Below are 15982 nucleotides of genomic sequence, written 5' to 3'. Positions count from 1 at the left end.
TGAAAGCAAACCCAAGTTGATGGTTCTCAGGGTATTTTTGCAATCCTGATTTTGTTACTGGTTTAAAATGATACCAAAAGCAATGTATTTTGTGAGATGTGCTGGACCAAGATATCCTCAGATACTCAGTGGTTAATCCTCTCATTATTTTCCCCAGCACCAGTGTGTCCAGAATACCAGTCTCACTGTGCAGATTGGCTCTCCCAGATCCCCTGGGACAGGCAGGACATCCTGTGATAAGAATCCCACAGCTTCCAGCAGTCTTTGGGCTTCTGCCACACCTTGGACAACCTTTCATTAAATGCCAGGTGCTTCGTACAACTAATTATCAGTTTTGAGGAATCATACATCTTGATCTACTTGAAGGCAATTTTGAATCCTCTGTGTCAGGGGTGTCAAACTCATTTTCACCAGGGGCCACATCAGCCTCACAGTTGTGTTCGAAGGACTGAGTGGAATTTTAGGACTATGTAAATGTAGGAGTAGTTACATTTACACAGTCCTAAAATTCGGTTTGGCCCTTTGAAGGCAACCACGAGGCTGATGTGGCCCTGGTGAAAATGAGGTCGACACCCCTGCTCTGTGTTGTTTCAGTTGCGTTAAGATTCACTTTAGTTGTTTGAAGTGTGAACTTGCACAATTTAAGTAATGATATCTTCCAGTCATGGGTAAAGAAAGAACTGTTTTCACCCCTAACCTGTCCACTTTTACCCACTAGAAATGGAGTGTTATGCCATTGTACACTGCTGTGAAGTGCTTTATTTCATGGGCTAGTTTCTTGCAGTGATGAAAATTCTGAAGTTATGTCTGTTTTCAAGCTATCGATTGAGTAGTAGGGTTGAATATATACTTTGAATATATATTAAGTTAAATATCTGACTGAGTGATAGCAGAGTGCTTTTACAGCTCATTAGTAATGTTGGTGGGTAACTCGATTCCATCCTTTGACATCAGCAACTGTACTAAATGAGTCAATAAAGTACGAAGTAATGGAGATTTTTCAATGGGTTTCTCAAGTGCTAAAGCTTTCTAAATGATGTAAAGAGAATTAGATATGAATCTAAAGGAAGCAGAGACTTCCATGCAAAACCACCTTAATGCACTGGGATATCTGTGTCTTTCAAAGTGTGCCTGTGCCACAACATTGCGTTTATTCTTCATTTTTAGCCCAAGTCAGAACCTTCGCTTCAGGCACTAGTTCTGCTACTTTTAATGGTGAAATTGATATTTATGATGGGAGAGTTTACAAGATACTTTGCCTTCAAATATAGTTCTCATTTTTCATCTTGAATGTGACCTTGTATTGACATTGAGGGTTTCTTTTCTCATCATAATTAGAATTCAGAAAGTGAAGGCAACTGGCCTGCTAATGCTGCTACGCAGTTTTAAAAACTAATGGCAAAAGCCGTAGGTCAGACATTGTGGCCGGGCTTTAAGTCACACCTGGGATGAGAATGTGGCGATGTCCCCACACAGGATAGTGCTGCAGTGGCCCCACAGCTGCTGCACGTTCCAGTATAAGCCAGGTATGGGATTTAGCCACTGGGCTGCTCATTTTCTAAAACAGCACTGCATGGGTGACAGCTTCACATAATACAGTGAAAGATCAAAATAGATCTTGATATTTTGGTAAGTCTGTGTGTTGTGCTAAGACAGGAGTTTTTACCCTCAACACAGCGTCTTGAAATGGCTTCCTGTATGATAACCATAAATTGGGACTAAAATGTAAAAAAGGCAAAACATTTTCTTTCTTGGATATCGTACACAGCTGGTTTAGGCAGGGTTGGTTCAGTCCAGTGGTGCCTCTTCATGTTTGAGCAGACTCCTGGTTCACTGACCCTCCTGTTGTATATTAAAGATAGTTATGATAGCTGCTCTTAGAATCGTGAACAAGCAGGAAAAAAAATGGTGTATCCATAAAAAGCAAAGGAATTACACGTTTTCCTCATGCAGTTTTTTTGGTGAAGGGAATCCTTCTCACAGATTTTGCACACATTTCTGTAATGACAACAGTAACACATTTGAGCCTTGTGCTTTGTTGGGATGGAGTTTTGTGCAGTGAATACTTGACATGGTTTTGCTTGTCGCACACTGGTGACTGCCTGCTCAGATGCTGGATGTTCCTGGTTTTTCCTGCTGGTAGGTCCTGTCCTTAAGCCTTGTTAGCTGCTGTGATGATTATTCAAACTAAAATTGCACCAAAATTCTGAAAACTTGCTTTATGTTTCCTCTGCTCTGCACCATATGGATATTTTTCTCGTAACATTAGCACCCTCTGTCTCCTTTTTATAGCAGAGAAAAGACAGTCGCAGTATTTGCTCTGTTGGGTACCTTGAACGCTCTTCATGTCATTCACCTGAGGCTTCTCTGAAGCCCCATCACTGTGGTGCATCCAACTAGAAGAAAGCTTCAGGAAGGAAATGAGAATCCATGAGCAGTATTTTGCAGACAGCTATGCAAGCCTGTGGTGTCTGTTTTAACCCCACGTTCACGCTTCATCTGAAATGTCAGGTTTTTACACAAGGAACCATTCATGTCACCTTTACACATTCATTTGTTTTAACATGGGAGGTTCAGCTGCTTTCCATGCCTGGTGTTATCTGTCCTCCTTGCTGAATCCATGGGGGCAGAATGGCCTCGTGTGGTTGGGAGGACACTGAAGAGAAAGATTTGGGAGCCTCGTTTTCTGCCGCTGGCTCTGCCAGGACAGGCTCAGTGACCTCAGCCAAGTCACTTTGTCACACCCTGCATCCCACCTCCTGTGACCTGGGTCTGTGATACACCCGCAGTGGCTCACAAGGTGAATTACTAAGCATTAGGTGATGTTGCTGCTGCTGCCTCTCGGCTTTTTCTTGCACAGCAACTCTTGGTGCTCATGGCTGACTTTGCTGCGGGTGCAGGCGTCCAGCAAATGTGCATATGGAAACATGAACTTTGGTTACTAAGTCAGGCTTAAACAGCCTCTTCAAAAAACAGACAATGCTGTAACTAGAAGTATAGTACAGCTGCAAACTGTTAGTTTGGAATTGAATGTGTGCCTTGTAATCGCTTTGGAGATCACTGGTATTGCTGAACCATAATCAAAGTATCATATTTTAAGTGACTCAGGCAGGATTTTCTCCTCAGCATTCTCCTGAAAATTAAATCTTTACCTCAGATGTCTTAATTTAGTATTTTATCATTTATTTAAATGGAGAAAGCCCCACATTGCTGCTGAAATCAGAACTGTAAAAATAAAGCATTAGAGCGTGAGCTGCTAGCAGAGCCTCGGGGCTGGGAAAACCAGCAAGTGTTTTGCAGGGGCTTTTCTAGGATGGAGTAGCAAACAGAAATGGGGCAGTTGCTTTGTTAAAACCGTAATTCAGCATTCATACTGCTAATTGTTCCCGGGTTAAATCACTGAATGCTGTTGATAGTGTCTATATTAAGAACACAGTAGTACTCTGATAGAAAAAAGCTGACACTATCTATATTCAGGCTATGATTGGGATGCTTTAAAACCAAACCAAACCAACAAACAAAAAACCAAAACAAACTCAAAAAAAACTAAACAAAAAAAAAACAACCAAACAAAAGTGTGTCAAAGTTCATTTGTGAAACGCTAAAATATGAAAATACTGCCCTGGGCACCTAACCGATACTCACTGCACTGTTTCATTATACAGCACATAAAGTAGGAAAATGACAACTCTCTTTTTTGGAGACTTAATTCCCATTTGCATTAAATTCTCACTGCACCTTTTTGTATGAGTATATTAAAAAAGGAATTATATTATTGGATGTGTGGATTTTATTCACTGAATAAATTGGCCTGGAATTTAACATTATTAGCATTTGAGAAAATACTGAGAGCATTAAAGGAAATATTGCAAGAGCTGGAACTGACACATTTACCATAAGTTTAACAGCGCTGTATTTAAAAAAGATGCACATTGCAAAGATACTGAGGCATAATAAAGCCTCCTACACACACCACGGAATGAAATATTTATACTGTAATCATACTATTAATAAAATGATGGATCGGGGAGCGTCTGCTGCAACAAGAGACTGGTTCCTGTCTGGAGGAGCGAAGCAACGTAGGAGCTGAGGAGCAGAAGCATATGGTCTGGCTTGGGAGTCCCTGTCCCGAATTAGCCGTGAAATACACTGTGCAAAACACTCTCACGTGGCAGGCAGTGCTGTCCCCTTTATGTCTGGTGTGACGGGAAAGATCGGGGAGCGGAGGGAAGGTCTGCAGCACCCGGGTGGGTGCCCACGGGTGCCGTAGGGCTCTCTGCAGGGGTCTGCTGCCTTCTCAGCTGCTGGCAGGTGGAATTTGGAGGCCATCGGGAATGGTTGGGCTTGATCAGAGCCGGACAATCTCAGGGGCTTTGCTGTTGGTCGCTGCACTAACCAGAGTGCTGCTGCGACGATGAGCCCGGTCATCTTCTCCTCTTTGGACTTGGGTTAGTTTCCAAAGTTTAAAGAGGAACAGAATGTTTGTGTAGGGGAGAAATGACAGATGGAATTGAGAGGACAAGTGTGCCTGGACTGTGAACTGGCACAGTAGGGTCAAACCTTAGACGTCTACTTAAGGGTAATTCTACAGGAAGGTTTAATTAACAAATAGAAACAGTGTTGGTGCTCTCCTGGTTGCTTTCCCGATTCATGCTGTTTGATGCATCAGTTAGCTTAGGCATCTATCCTGTTTGCTGGATGGTGTTTCTCACAAGCATGGTGAGGACACTGGCACGAGCCATTTATTCTGGTGGGTCCCCAGCCTTGCAACCAGCACCTTACCTGCCAGACCCACCTGGATGCCCAGTTCTGCACTAGTTCAGCGTTTATCCAACATCACTTACATGAGCATCTCCCACAGGCTGTCTAGAGATGAGTTGTCTGCAGTTTAGCTTTTATTTTACCCATACTTGTCTCCTCTTTCTCTCTCCTTTTTGTTCTGTCCTTCATGCACCTTAATTTTTATCTCATGCTGAGAAAACTGTCCACAAGGCAGCTGCTAATTAAGCAGTTACTTAAGGCTAGCGTCAACATATAACGAACTCTCAGGAATGCAGGATTCTGTGTGTGCATTGGAGTGATAAACAGTTTGATTTTCTGCTGTCCATGCATTGTGATGGCCTGGAAGTCCGGCCAGATAACTTGTCCACTGGCCAGGCACCCACCTTCATCCCAGAAGAGAGGAGGAATCAGGGCAGCGATGCCCACGTTTCACTGCCTGCGGGCCCGTGAACGGATAATCAGATACCACAGTCAGCGGGAACTGGGTATGTGCCTCCCAGAACACTCCTGTGCCTCTCAGCCAACAGGAGGGTTTTCCTTCACCATGAATCGCCAAGGCTCAAAACAGAACAATTGAAAATTATATTGAGAGCGTGTTACAAATCTGATATATTGCATTGAGGAAGTAACTAGTATGGAATGTGCAGCCTGCAGCTCTGTTCTGTCGGCTCACTCAAGCTAAATAAGTTTTGATTGGAGTCTATTTGAGTACGTTCATTTTCTCTCTCTGTCTCTCCTTCTCTCTCCCCAAAGACGCTATTACTGGTGGCTTGGGCTGGCCAGAAAACAGCTGGGAAGTAATCTGAGGTTTAAAAATTGGGTCCCTTCTCTATTTTGGGGGTGGCAGGTGCGCTCCCCCGTGTGAGCTCTGGCACCAACGAGGACACGTCCCTGCTCGGCATGGGCCAGAGCTGAACCTGGACTTTGCCTCTTGAATCCCCGCGGGGCGGGAGGATTCTGCAACAGATCCAGGAGCCGGGCTGCTCTGGAAATGTGGCTCTTGTCAAAAGGTCCCTTCCTGTGGAACGTTTTCATTTTCCACAAAATGGATTTTTTGACAAGAAAAATAAATTTTACATTTGTTAATTGGTTGTGTTGGTGGCTCAGCTGAGAGCAGCAGCAAACCACAACAGTGGTACAACTGCGCTGGGCTGTGAGAAATCCCCTTTGCAAACAGAAATAAAATTAATTTTGAATGCCTATTGATATCACCCAGCTCATGTCACTTTTAGTAGGAGCGGAGGTTTTAAACGTGACCATAATTAAGCGTAAGTTACTTCCTTGTTTTTGTCCTCTGTCCCAGTCCATTTCCATCAGGTAGTGTTTCTTTCTTTTGCTTTCTGTACTAAAACATTATATATTGTTGTAAATTATAACATCTTGCGTCTGGGCTATCCCAAAGATGGTTTCATTTCTGTGGTAATTGGATTTGATATTAACACATATGGGAAACAGCTTTGCTTGGGCCTTTAGCAACACCTGCAACACAGCAAAGCAGTGCTGAAGTCAATAATAAAACCATTTACCTGCTTCCAAGAGAGTCTGTGGGACTGATTCTGCTCTATACAGTGATATGGGTCCATTTGATAGTTCCAGGAGGGTGGGTGAGCATGCATACAGAAGACCTTGGTACTCGAGTCCTCATAGCATCAGTAAGTACTTAATACAGCTTGACAAGAATTAACATAAAACATCAGGTAAAGATAGAAGTACACAAATGGTTAAAAAACAATAACTGAAAACAGTGACTTAGGTTTCAGTCTTTAATGTGTATTATTAATTTAATATTGTAATAATGACAATACTAACATAAGCTTAGACTTGTAGATAGATATACTTAGAGAGAGTGAACTTTCAGAGTCAGACTATCCCAAAATGAGTTAAATGAAAGAGTGCGGTAGAGGACTTTGTGCACAGAAGTGGCAACCATTGCAGGGCAAATAATCAAAAGTTACCAGAACGAGTGGCCAGATTTTCAAAAGGTTTTTTTTGGTGTTGGTTTTGTTTGTTTGTTGTTTTGTTTGTCTTCTCTTGTTTGTTTGTTTGCTTCTGGGGTTTTTCGTTTGTTTGGGTTTGGTGGTTTTGTGCGTGGTTGGTTGTTTTGGGGTTTTTTTGGTAATTTTGTGCATGTCTGAAGCTGCTAATGTGGAGGGCTGAGTAGAAGGTAAGTGGAAAGGACAGAGGAGTGCTCGTTGATGTTTGTGATTAAGGTTCTCAGGTGAGAATAAAGTGCTTCAGAGAATCTGTTCCTAACTGTCAGGAACAAGGGCTTGGAAACAATTTCAGTTTTGCTGAGTGCTTGGAAAAGTGCTTCCTGAGGCAGAGCAGTCCTGGCCATGGCATCCTGTGTCCTTGATGCCATTTCTTGTCTTTCCTCGTCTGGAAACCGCCCGGGCAGCAGGAGGTGACCCACACCAAGGGCAGATGTTCCACCATCTGCACGGAGCCCCCAGGGCTGCGCAGCAAAGGGAAAGGTTTTTGTTTCTCACATAGCCCTCAAACTTTCAAACTGATTTCCCTCTAACAAGTCTCTTCTTACCATATTTAATATTTTACTAGATTCCTAGATTTGATGTAAAATGGGGGTGCAGTGTGGGAAAACAAGATACTCAAACATGCTATTAACCTTCTGTAATTGTATTTCATTTCATAGGAAAATACAGTAATAGGTCATCTTCTAAATGAAATTATTTTGCTTTGAGTTTTCTGAAGTTCACTTTAGTATCAAGGAAAGACTGTTTTTTCTTCTGTGTTTTTAAACTGTGGGATCTGTCTATAAACTGTAATTCAGTGTGAAAAAAAGGACATCTAATTTAACTAGAATTCAGACAGATTTGGTGAATTTTGGCTGTGACTGAGAGGAAATGCTAAACAGAGTGGTTACTGTATATTCTGTTGCCTTAGAGACTGAAACATCTGTATCCATGCAGGCAAGTGATGCAGACATGGTAAGATTTGACTTCCTTACATTCCTGTGTTCATCTTGCTGTCAATGGAAATGTTTTATGGTGGGAATATGCTGGGCTTCTCTAGCATTGTATTTATCTCGTTCCGTGGCATGTCTTGGACTAGGAGGGCTTTTTAATTAAAGTCTAACTCTGAAGTCAGGACGCTCTTTAAGAAAAGATGCTTTTACCTGAATAATTTTTCAAGATGAACTTGGAGGGACTTGAAATGATTGTTGTACTGGTGATAATTGTTGGATTTGTGAAGGCACTAGAGCACCTGGGTCTCCTAGAAGGCAATTATGAAGGTAGGATGTTAAGAAATAAAAGCTATTTTATTCTGAAACCATTTGCTGCAGAGCATTAGACTTGAATCTGTACGTGCATGTGCAACGTTCGACTATCAGAGGAGCTGAATAGTAGCTGAAATAACTTTAAATGCTTTCTTTGGGCAAATGAAATGTATTTTATATGTCAATATAGTATTGTAGTTCTCATTGCAGCTCTGAAAATAAATGTGACATAATCTTAAATAATTTTTTGTCTACGCTTAAGATTGTTTTGAGAACTTGAATACAGATTTGTATGCTTTAACAAACTGCAGCTTGCATCCCGAAGCTCTGAATGAAAGGAGGGTTTACATTTTACTAAGTTTATCATTGTAACTTCTCAATTTGTTCTAATTGCTGGAAGTGTCATGGCTTATTTTTAGATATTGGCTGTTATTAAGAGAAAATCCAAACCCCTCACTGAGCTTATTTGGATGAATGTTTCTGTTGTAACCAGTTTAGCTCTCTTTCGGAATATTTATCTTTAACAAATCTGTCTGGTCTTGCTTTCTAGTCTCATGTACGTGTTAGGAAAACACTACTGATTGAAATGTAAATCTTGTTTGTTGAAGATAGTCTGAGGGAGTTCACTGCTAAAGATACTTTCATTCTTGTTACCTTTCTCTTTTTATAAACAATGTAATTCATGTAGAAACATGGAAATGTTAAATAGAGGCAGAAGGGATGAATTTTAGACAGTGAGCTCAAAATATGTCTGTGCAGCTAGCCTCACTGTTTAATAGGAAGAGTAGATTTACAGTGTTCCTAACTGTTCAGAATATGATACACATTGAACAACTGCTTTTTATAGAAACTTGAGGGTCATTTTTCACGATAAGCTCAAGGTACGCAGGTATTAAAATACCCTTCGGCTACCCACAGATGCCGAACAATTCTTCCTTTCTGCTTCAGAGCTCACGACAATCTGGAAAAAGCAAGGTTGGTGGCCTCGTATTAATTACTTGACAACATTTAGTACAGGGTTCAAAGAACCCTGGAGACCAACATTGAGTGCTTTACAGGAGGAAAGAAGTTATGAAACTTTTGGTTTGTTGGTTGCTTGCTTTATTTTAGTTCGCATGCATGTGCCTGTTTCTCCTACTTTCGGATGCTCTGAGTATTTTTCTCAACTTCCAAGATATATTTGGAATAATTCAGAGGTGCCTGGTTATAATTGTTGCACAGCCTTTTGAAGCTAGGGCAGTAGTACAGATTGTTTAGCAATTGCTTTATGGACTAGCTCTAACTTTGCAAGGTCTATCAAAATGATCAAATTGTGCAAGCAAGACAGAATGCCAACATAAAAATGCATTTATTCTGGCTTTCGTGAGCTTTCAGAAATCTCTGCTCCTCTGATAGAAAAGTGTTACGTGGTACCTGATGTACAGTTAATTTCCTGTCTGCAGTCCCGTCTCCAGCTCTAGCAAGGTCCATTATGAATTGGCTGTCTGAGGACCTGGGTTTTTTTGGAATCTTGTTGCTGTCTGCCTGAATGCATTGAAGAAGGAGAAAGCACTTGGGCTTGGGTAACTGCATCTTCCCAGTGCCCCATCTCCTCACATACTTGTGAACTATACTCATGTCACGAGGAGGGAATCGCACATTTGGTACCACTGACCACTAAAGACAAAGTCTGGGATATTTATATAATTCAGAGGGAATTGTAATACGTCTAGCTGTTTTCTGATGAAGTCACATTAAAATACTGAGCAGGAGATTGGTGTTACTTTGTGAATTATACTGAAAAAGGGAAAAGATGTTAGAATTTCGGGTGAAGTTGACATATTCAGACTCAGTAGTTTGAACACGTACACAATTATGGCTTCATTGCAGTTGCTCCTGCAATGTCCACCCTTGTGTAAGGACACGCAGCATTACACATACTTTGATGACCTCTTGTCCTTGTGAAGTCTGCTGCTTGCTTTGCTTTAATGGTGTGATGGCTTAAGTGAGGCTGTCACTCATCATTTTCCAGCAGAACCTCTCGAGTCTCTGTTAAAACAAGTTATTTCTTACCACTTGCATGCTGGTTGTTACATGAAGAAATTCTATGTAATATTCTAGTGAGAATAAGTTTTAAATGCTATTAATTTCTATTAATGTTAGTAGCCCTGCTTAACCCTGTAGGACTTATAGAGTACGATACTACATGGGAACCTACAATGCCAATATCAGTTCCTCAGGTGTGAGTTATCCTAGCAAGAAAACAAATTTCTGCAGCCACCTTTGCTATGCCAAAAGAAAACAGGTATCAGATATATACAGCAGCAGCAAGATGCATACTAAATCTCCAGCACAGCATATGGAGCGCTAGCAAGCAGCAGTTGAAATAGCTGGAGGTGCCTTTGGCCTAGAAGACTCATAGCTGTGGGTCCAGCTTCTGAAACGGCTCTGGACCTTGTTTATACTGAGCAGCTCACAGAAATTCGCTGCTGACATACTGCCTACACGTTGAAGCCACTGTAATTGTTATTTAAACTCATCAGTACTATCTATATAGAGACTTTCAAAGTGACTTTTACTACTGTGAAATCTAGAATCGATATGTTTTTAAATGGAGGAAAAGGATCGGAATTGGCATGGGCAGAAACGGGCTGAACTTCTTGAAACTCTGCACCCTTCCAGCCAGTAATGGATCGGCTCTTCTGGAGGTCACTGTCACTGAAAGGGGGTGCCAGCCTCTGAGTTTTTGGCTCTGGCTGGCCTTCTGGTCACAACCCCGCATTTTTGGGATGTGGACAGGAGAGCCGGCTGAGAAGACTCTGTGCTCCCGAGAAAGCGCCTCTGTCTAAACATCATGGGGAGCACTTCAACTCATGAACTGCTTTGCAAAAGCATTCGCCCAAACCACCTGTCACTAACTGAGTGAAGTGGAGGACTTCAGAGTTTTCCTAACCGAGCTTCTGCTTGTATCCAAAACTGGTTTTTAAACAATATACAAAAGTTCACAAAAACCAAAATCCTTCCGTGCCCTTCCCCATCTGCTCCATTTGTATTAAAATACAGTGTAGAACAGTTTCTGTAGCAGCTGCTCAACAACTAGATGTTCCTGGGGAAAATGACTCTTAGCTTCAGCCTGTCGTTTTCAAGGTGCCAAAATTTGTTATGGGGCAAAGGGAAGGAGTAGAGTTTCCCCTGACAGGCCAGGCAGCAACTCCCAGTTTCCCTGAGACAGGAGATTTGGCATCTCTTAGTGATGAGGAGCCACAGCTCCTCTTCAAAGTCTCATGGACTGGCCACGACTCAGAAGAGAGTATTAAGCTGAAATTATATTTTGGGCTGTTAAAAGCCAACCTTGCATTTCCTTCTTGATTTAGCATAATGCCCATCTCTTCTGCCACTGGAAAGTACAGTGACCTGATGGTGTGACTGATTTATATTGTCTCTCAGCTACAGTTCAGGCTCATAAACCACTTTATTTAAAGACAGAAGAATCTCATTGTAGGCCAGTCTGGACCAAATGTGAGTAATATACACCAACAATCAGCACCACGTATGAATTGACTGGCCTAAAATATCACCCAGTATTCTCCCAGTATTTGTCTTTTGCTTTGCGTTTCTAGCATATTCTGTCCTTCCTACCAACACTGCAGTAATTATTTGTAATAATTATTTAATATATAAATTCTTAGCCCTTTGTGGGAGTCGTCCTAGCCATACTAGGAAAATTGTATCCTTATGAATGTTGCATGGGAGCAACGACCCAGTGTCTGCAGTGCACAGCGAACAGCTGCCATGTATTGGAGTAGAGAAGGGATGCTGAGGGTCTCTGGAGAAAGGCAGACTGATGAGATGATTCTTTTGACAACTAAAGTTCAAATCTCCATGTGGACCCTGGAGTCTTAGTTTGGTTTGAATACGTGTATAATAGTTCTCCTCTTTTTGGAAGCTGGTAGCATGTAATTCTGAGCTTTAAACTGTCTGTTCCTCAGATATCTTGACTCCTTTTCATTTTCCTCCTCTTGCCTTTTTAAGTCTAAGTCCTGGCTCACTTCCCAAACATTGCCTTCCTTGGTCCTGGCTGTTCGGCAGCTCTTGGGCGCTGGACAAGGGTTTTTCACAAAAGCCAGCAGCGATGCTCTTGAGGCAGTGGAGCAAGTGATGCTGCTGCAGGACGTGTGGCTCTGTGTGTGTGGGTAACGGGATGGTGTGTGAACCTGAGCAGGACATCTCAGACTGCACTAGCACTTTTACACAGCAAAAGGCAAGGAAAATGCTAGAAATATGAGCTCAGAGAATAGATTGAAAGGCATGACTTTGTATTTTCTGGTGCCCACACTCAGGTTTCTTCCTTTGCTAATCCCCTTTCTGGCCCATCTGTGACTGCTCTTCCTCTTCAAAAAAACATTAATCATGCCAGTGCTCCTGAATGAGCTCAGAAGGCTGTCCCTGAGTGTACAGGACTGGCTGTGGGTAGACTGAGCTGGAACAGCATCTTCCACAACAACAAAAAAGACAATTCTGTGTATATGTATGCATATTTGCCTTTGTGAACTGTTGAGATACAGCCTGTACTTGCAAAAGGTGACACAGCTGGCCAGCTGTCACACACTTGCTGGTGGAAAGGAAATCGTTATCAAAGCTGTAATATTTCCTTTGTGTTACCCTAGCAGTTACAGCACGGTTATTTGGTGTCTTTCCTATATGTGTTGGTACTTGGTGCACACTGACTCCTTTGCCCACAGCACGTCACACAACGTGCCTTGAGGAGAGCCTGGGTCAGCACCTCTGCTTTGGTCTGCACCAAGTTATCACAATCTAAAAATGGGCGGTTTCAGTGGTGTTCACCTGGTGGCCTCACCTGGAGCACCGTGTGCAGTTCTGAGCGCCACAGTATGAAAAAGATACTAAGCTGCTAGAGAGTGTCCAGAAGAGGGTAGGAAGCTGGTGAAGGGTTTGGAGGGGAAACCGTATGAGGAGCAGCTAAAGTCAGTTCGTTCAGCCTGGAGAAGAGGAGACTGAGAGGAGAGCTCATCATGGTCTACAGCTTTCTCGCAAGGGGAGGAGGAGGGACAGGTGCTGAACTCTTCTCTTTAGTGACCAACAGCAGAACCCAGGGAATGGCAGATGTGCCAGGGAGGGTCAGTTGGACATGAGGAAAAGGTTCTTCACCCACAGGTGCTGGACACTGAACAGGCTCCCAGGGAGGTGTCACAGCCCCAACCTGACAGTGTTCAAGAAGAGAATGGGCAACGTCCTCAGACACACGGGGTGACCCGTGGGGTGTCCTGTGCAGGGACAGGAGCTGGACTCAATGATCCTTGTGAGTCCCTTCCAGCTCAGGACATTCTATGATTCTATGGTTACATGGTGTCGTTAATGACAATAATGGGGGTGTATGCTTCAGCTGTAGACTCAGTATGAGCTCTTTGTAGTGAGTACTCAGTGTTCTGTTCCAGCTTTGAGATTTTTACCTGTTGCACATTCTTGGCTTTCTGAGTGGCTGATGAAATCTGTAGAAAGCATTCACACCTGCAGAGGAGCTCTGGCCTGCTCATCACCTGTGTGCACTTGTGTAAGCTGACAGGACCGTACCACTGTTTGTGAGCTCAGCATAACCAAATGACAGGGGCCTCCTGAACAGAAATAAGCCAATTTGCTACTGTCTGCCTTAGTTTTCTACACCCTAGCCATGACAGGAACGTGTCAGAGGTTTTCCTCACTTCTCCAAGATGATGCTTAGCCTGACAGAATTTCTTTTTCTTTCCATACTCAATTTATTCATGTGTAAAATGAAGTTAAAATGAACAGGTTCCATTTCCTCCAAGCTTAACCTTGACCATAAAATACTTTGAACTTTTATATGGAAAGGTACTAAATCAGTAGAATTCAAACCCTAAGAATCTGCTAACAGTGTGTGCTATGTACCGCTGTGCACGTAACAAACGTCTCTCTTCTCCCTGCCACCACTGACAGACTCATCTAGTGATCATCTAATTCACTCCTTAGAAGCTGGCGGAGAGATCGTCACAGGAGACTTGGTGGGTGTAATGCAGAAACAAGAGCCTAACTTTTTTCCAGTAATCGTACATTGTGCTTGGTTTGTAGTATCAGCTGGATATCTTACATCTTTTGCTTATCACCTACACCTGAAAAATCTTTCTGCTGAAAGTGCTTGGTGCTTTCCAGGTAAACATACAGCTGCACTTTTCTCATATTCAGTGTGCTCCTCAGGCATAGGCGCTTCCTTCAAATGTAGAAAGTAACAAATATAATGTGTACAAATCCTAATAAGCTGTCAAGATGAAGGCAGCAGAGCACGTTAGGGCAGAAAAACATACCTCCTCTCAGGTGGGGAGGAGCGTCCACTACAGATAGAGCAGGAGGGGAAACAATAGTTTTTCCCTGACTCCTGCTACGACATAAGAAAACTTCTAAAACCAAAAAGTTTGTCTTCTATGTGCATTTTTCAGTGTTGTCTTGTGTCACGGTAGCTAAGTGAAATTGATTTCCCTCACTGGCAAACTGCAGTCGTTCCTGATCTTCCTCTATATCAAGCAATAAGATTATTTTATTCTGGCAGAGAGCCTGTGTATATTTGAGCTGCTATTTCAGTTTACCGAGCATCCTAGTTAGAGGACATGAGCAAGGAGGGTCAGAGAACCCGATAATTCTGATAGGAGTGGGACTGAATTTTTGGGAGAGATAAGGTCTATTTCTTACACGTCATCCAGATGTGTCTGGCATCTTGTCAGGCAGCTCAGAGCGTGGAGGGAGAAGAGATGTCAGTGGGGCCAGCCTGCTCCATGTATCGGAGGAGACCAAAGCGGGAGTTGTAGCTGAAGGCTAAATGTGACGAGACAAACCCAAATAGATCTCAGCAGTACAAACAGCAAGCAGGCATTTTAGTCAGTACTGAATGTTCTTTCCTCCTTTCTTCCTGAGAGGCAACAATAAAACTCGGTGCTTTATCTTGGGAATCTGCACGGTGAGTCTCGTACCATGGTCATGGTCCTTTTTGTGCTACCGTAACAATTGTGGTGTGTGGCTGAGACCTACAGCGGGAACAGGGTGCAGCTGGATTGAGACGTTCTGGGGAAGGTCCAAGAGCACTGGGCACCAGCACTGTTCTTTCTGCCTTTGGGTCCTTTAGCTGGAAGGGGTTAGTTCAGTTCCTTACAAAGTCTCCTCCACTGAGGGAATCAGTAAATAGCTGAGTCTCTCAGCAATATAATATCCACCTGCAGAGCATGTCAATTAGAGACCCAGGTTAATGATGGCACTGGGCTGATATGACTGTCTCTAGTTAAACACCCAGGCTTATTGCACAGCCTGCCCGCCTTAGCCCAAGCAGTTGTCAGCAATGCGAGATGGAGCCTGAAGGCTCCATGGCAGTGTCCTTTTTTGCCCCATTTGTCCAGGCTTCTTTTTATACACAATTCCAAGGCTCTTTTCTTTGTTTTTCAGACCTCCATATCCCAGGAGGTGTTTCAGTCCAGTGGGGAGGTACAGAACAGTCCATCTGCTGGTGGTGCGCTGGGTGATCGTGTTTCCTCTTGTTGCTTAGATAGAGACACCAGGGCAGAAGTTAGCCCAGCCAGCACGTTGTGCAAAAGCAGGGAAAGAAACAGTCAGTCAAAATTGTTGTAAGAATAATGCAGAATTCCCACACTGTTCTTCACACGGGTTTTCTCCTGAAGCTGGAAATGCTGTATTATGGCCCTGATTTTTGTGAGCACATTTACACAACTTCCAAACGTAGTGTGCACACAGCTTCTTCTTCACTTTGAATCAAGGATCGCTACCCTCATTTTGAACTGGTGTTTGATCAATTTTTTTGTCAAGAAAATGATCTGTGTACATCTGAAAGGAGGCTGCCTAGAAAGTCCAGTCCTTCACTTGGGTTTTATAAGCATGGTTATTTGCTCAAAGGCAGAGGCAGCTTTGGTGCAATGTAGGATTAGCTTATTGGCCCTTAAAGTCATA

The 15982-nt window shown here is 42.9% G+C and overlaps 1 protein-coding gene across 4 annotated transcripts in view; it reads left to right on the top strand.

Moving 5' to 3' along the window:
* Positions 1 to 15982, top strand: part of KCNIP1 (potassium voltage-gated channel interacting protein 1) — a 374244-nt gene that overhangs the window by 263559 nt on the left and 94703 nt on the right. The gene's annotated exons all lie outside the window — the stretch shown is intronic.

This window comes from Patagioenas fasciata, chromosome 14, assembly GCF_037038585.1.
Source record: "Patagioenas fasciata isolate bPatFas1 chromosome 14, bPatFas1.hap1, whole genome shotgun sequence".
In the NCBI taxonomy this organism is placed as follows: domain Eukaryota; kingdom Metazoa; phylum Chordata; class Aves; order Columbiformes; family Columbidae; genus Patagioenas; species Patagioenas fasciata.
The sequence above is the reverse complement of the archived record's forward strand: the minus strand, read 5'-3'. Positions and strand labels throughout refer to the sequence as shown.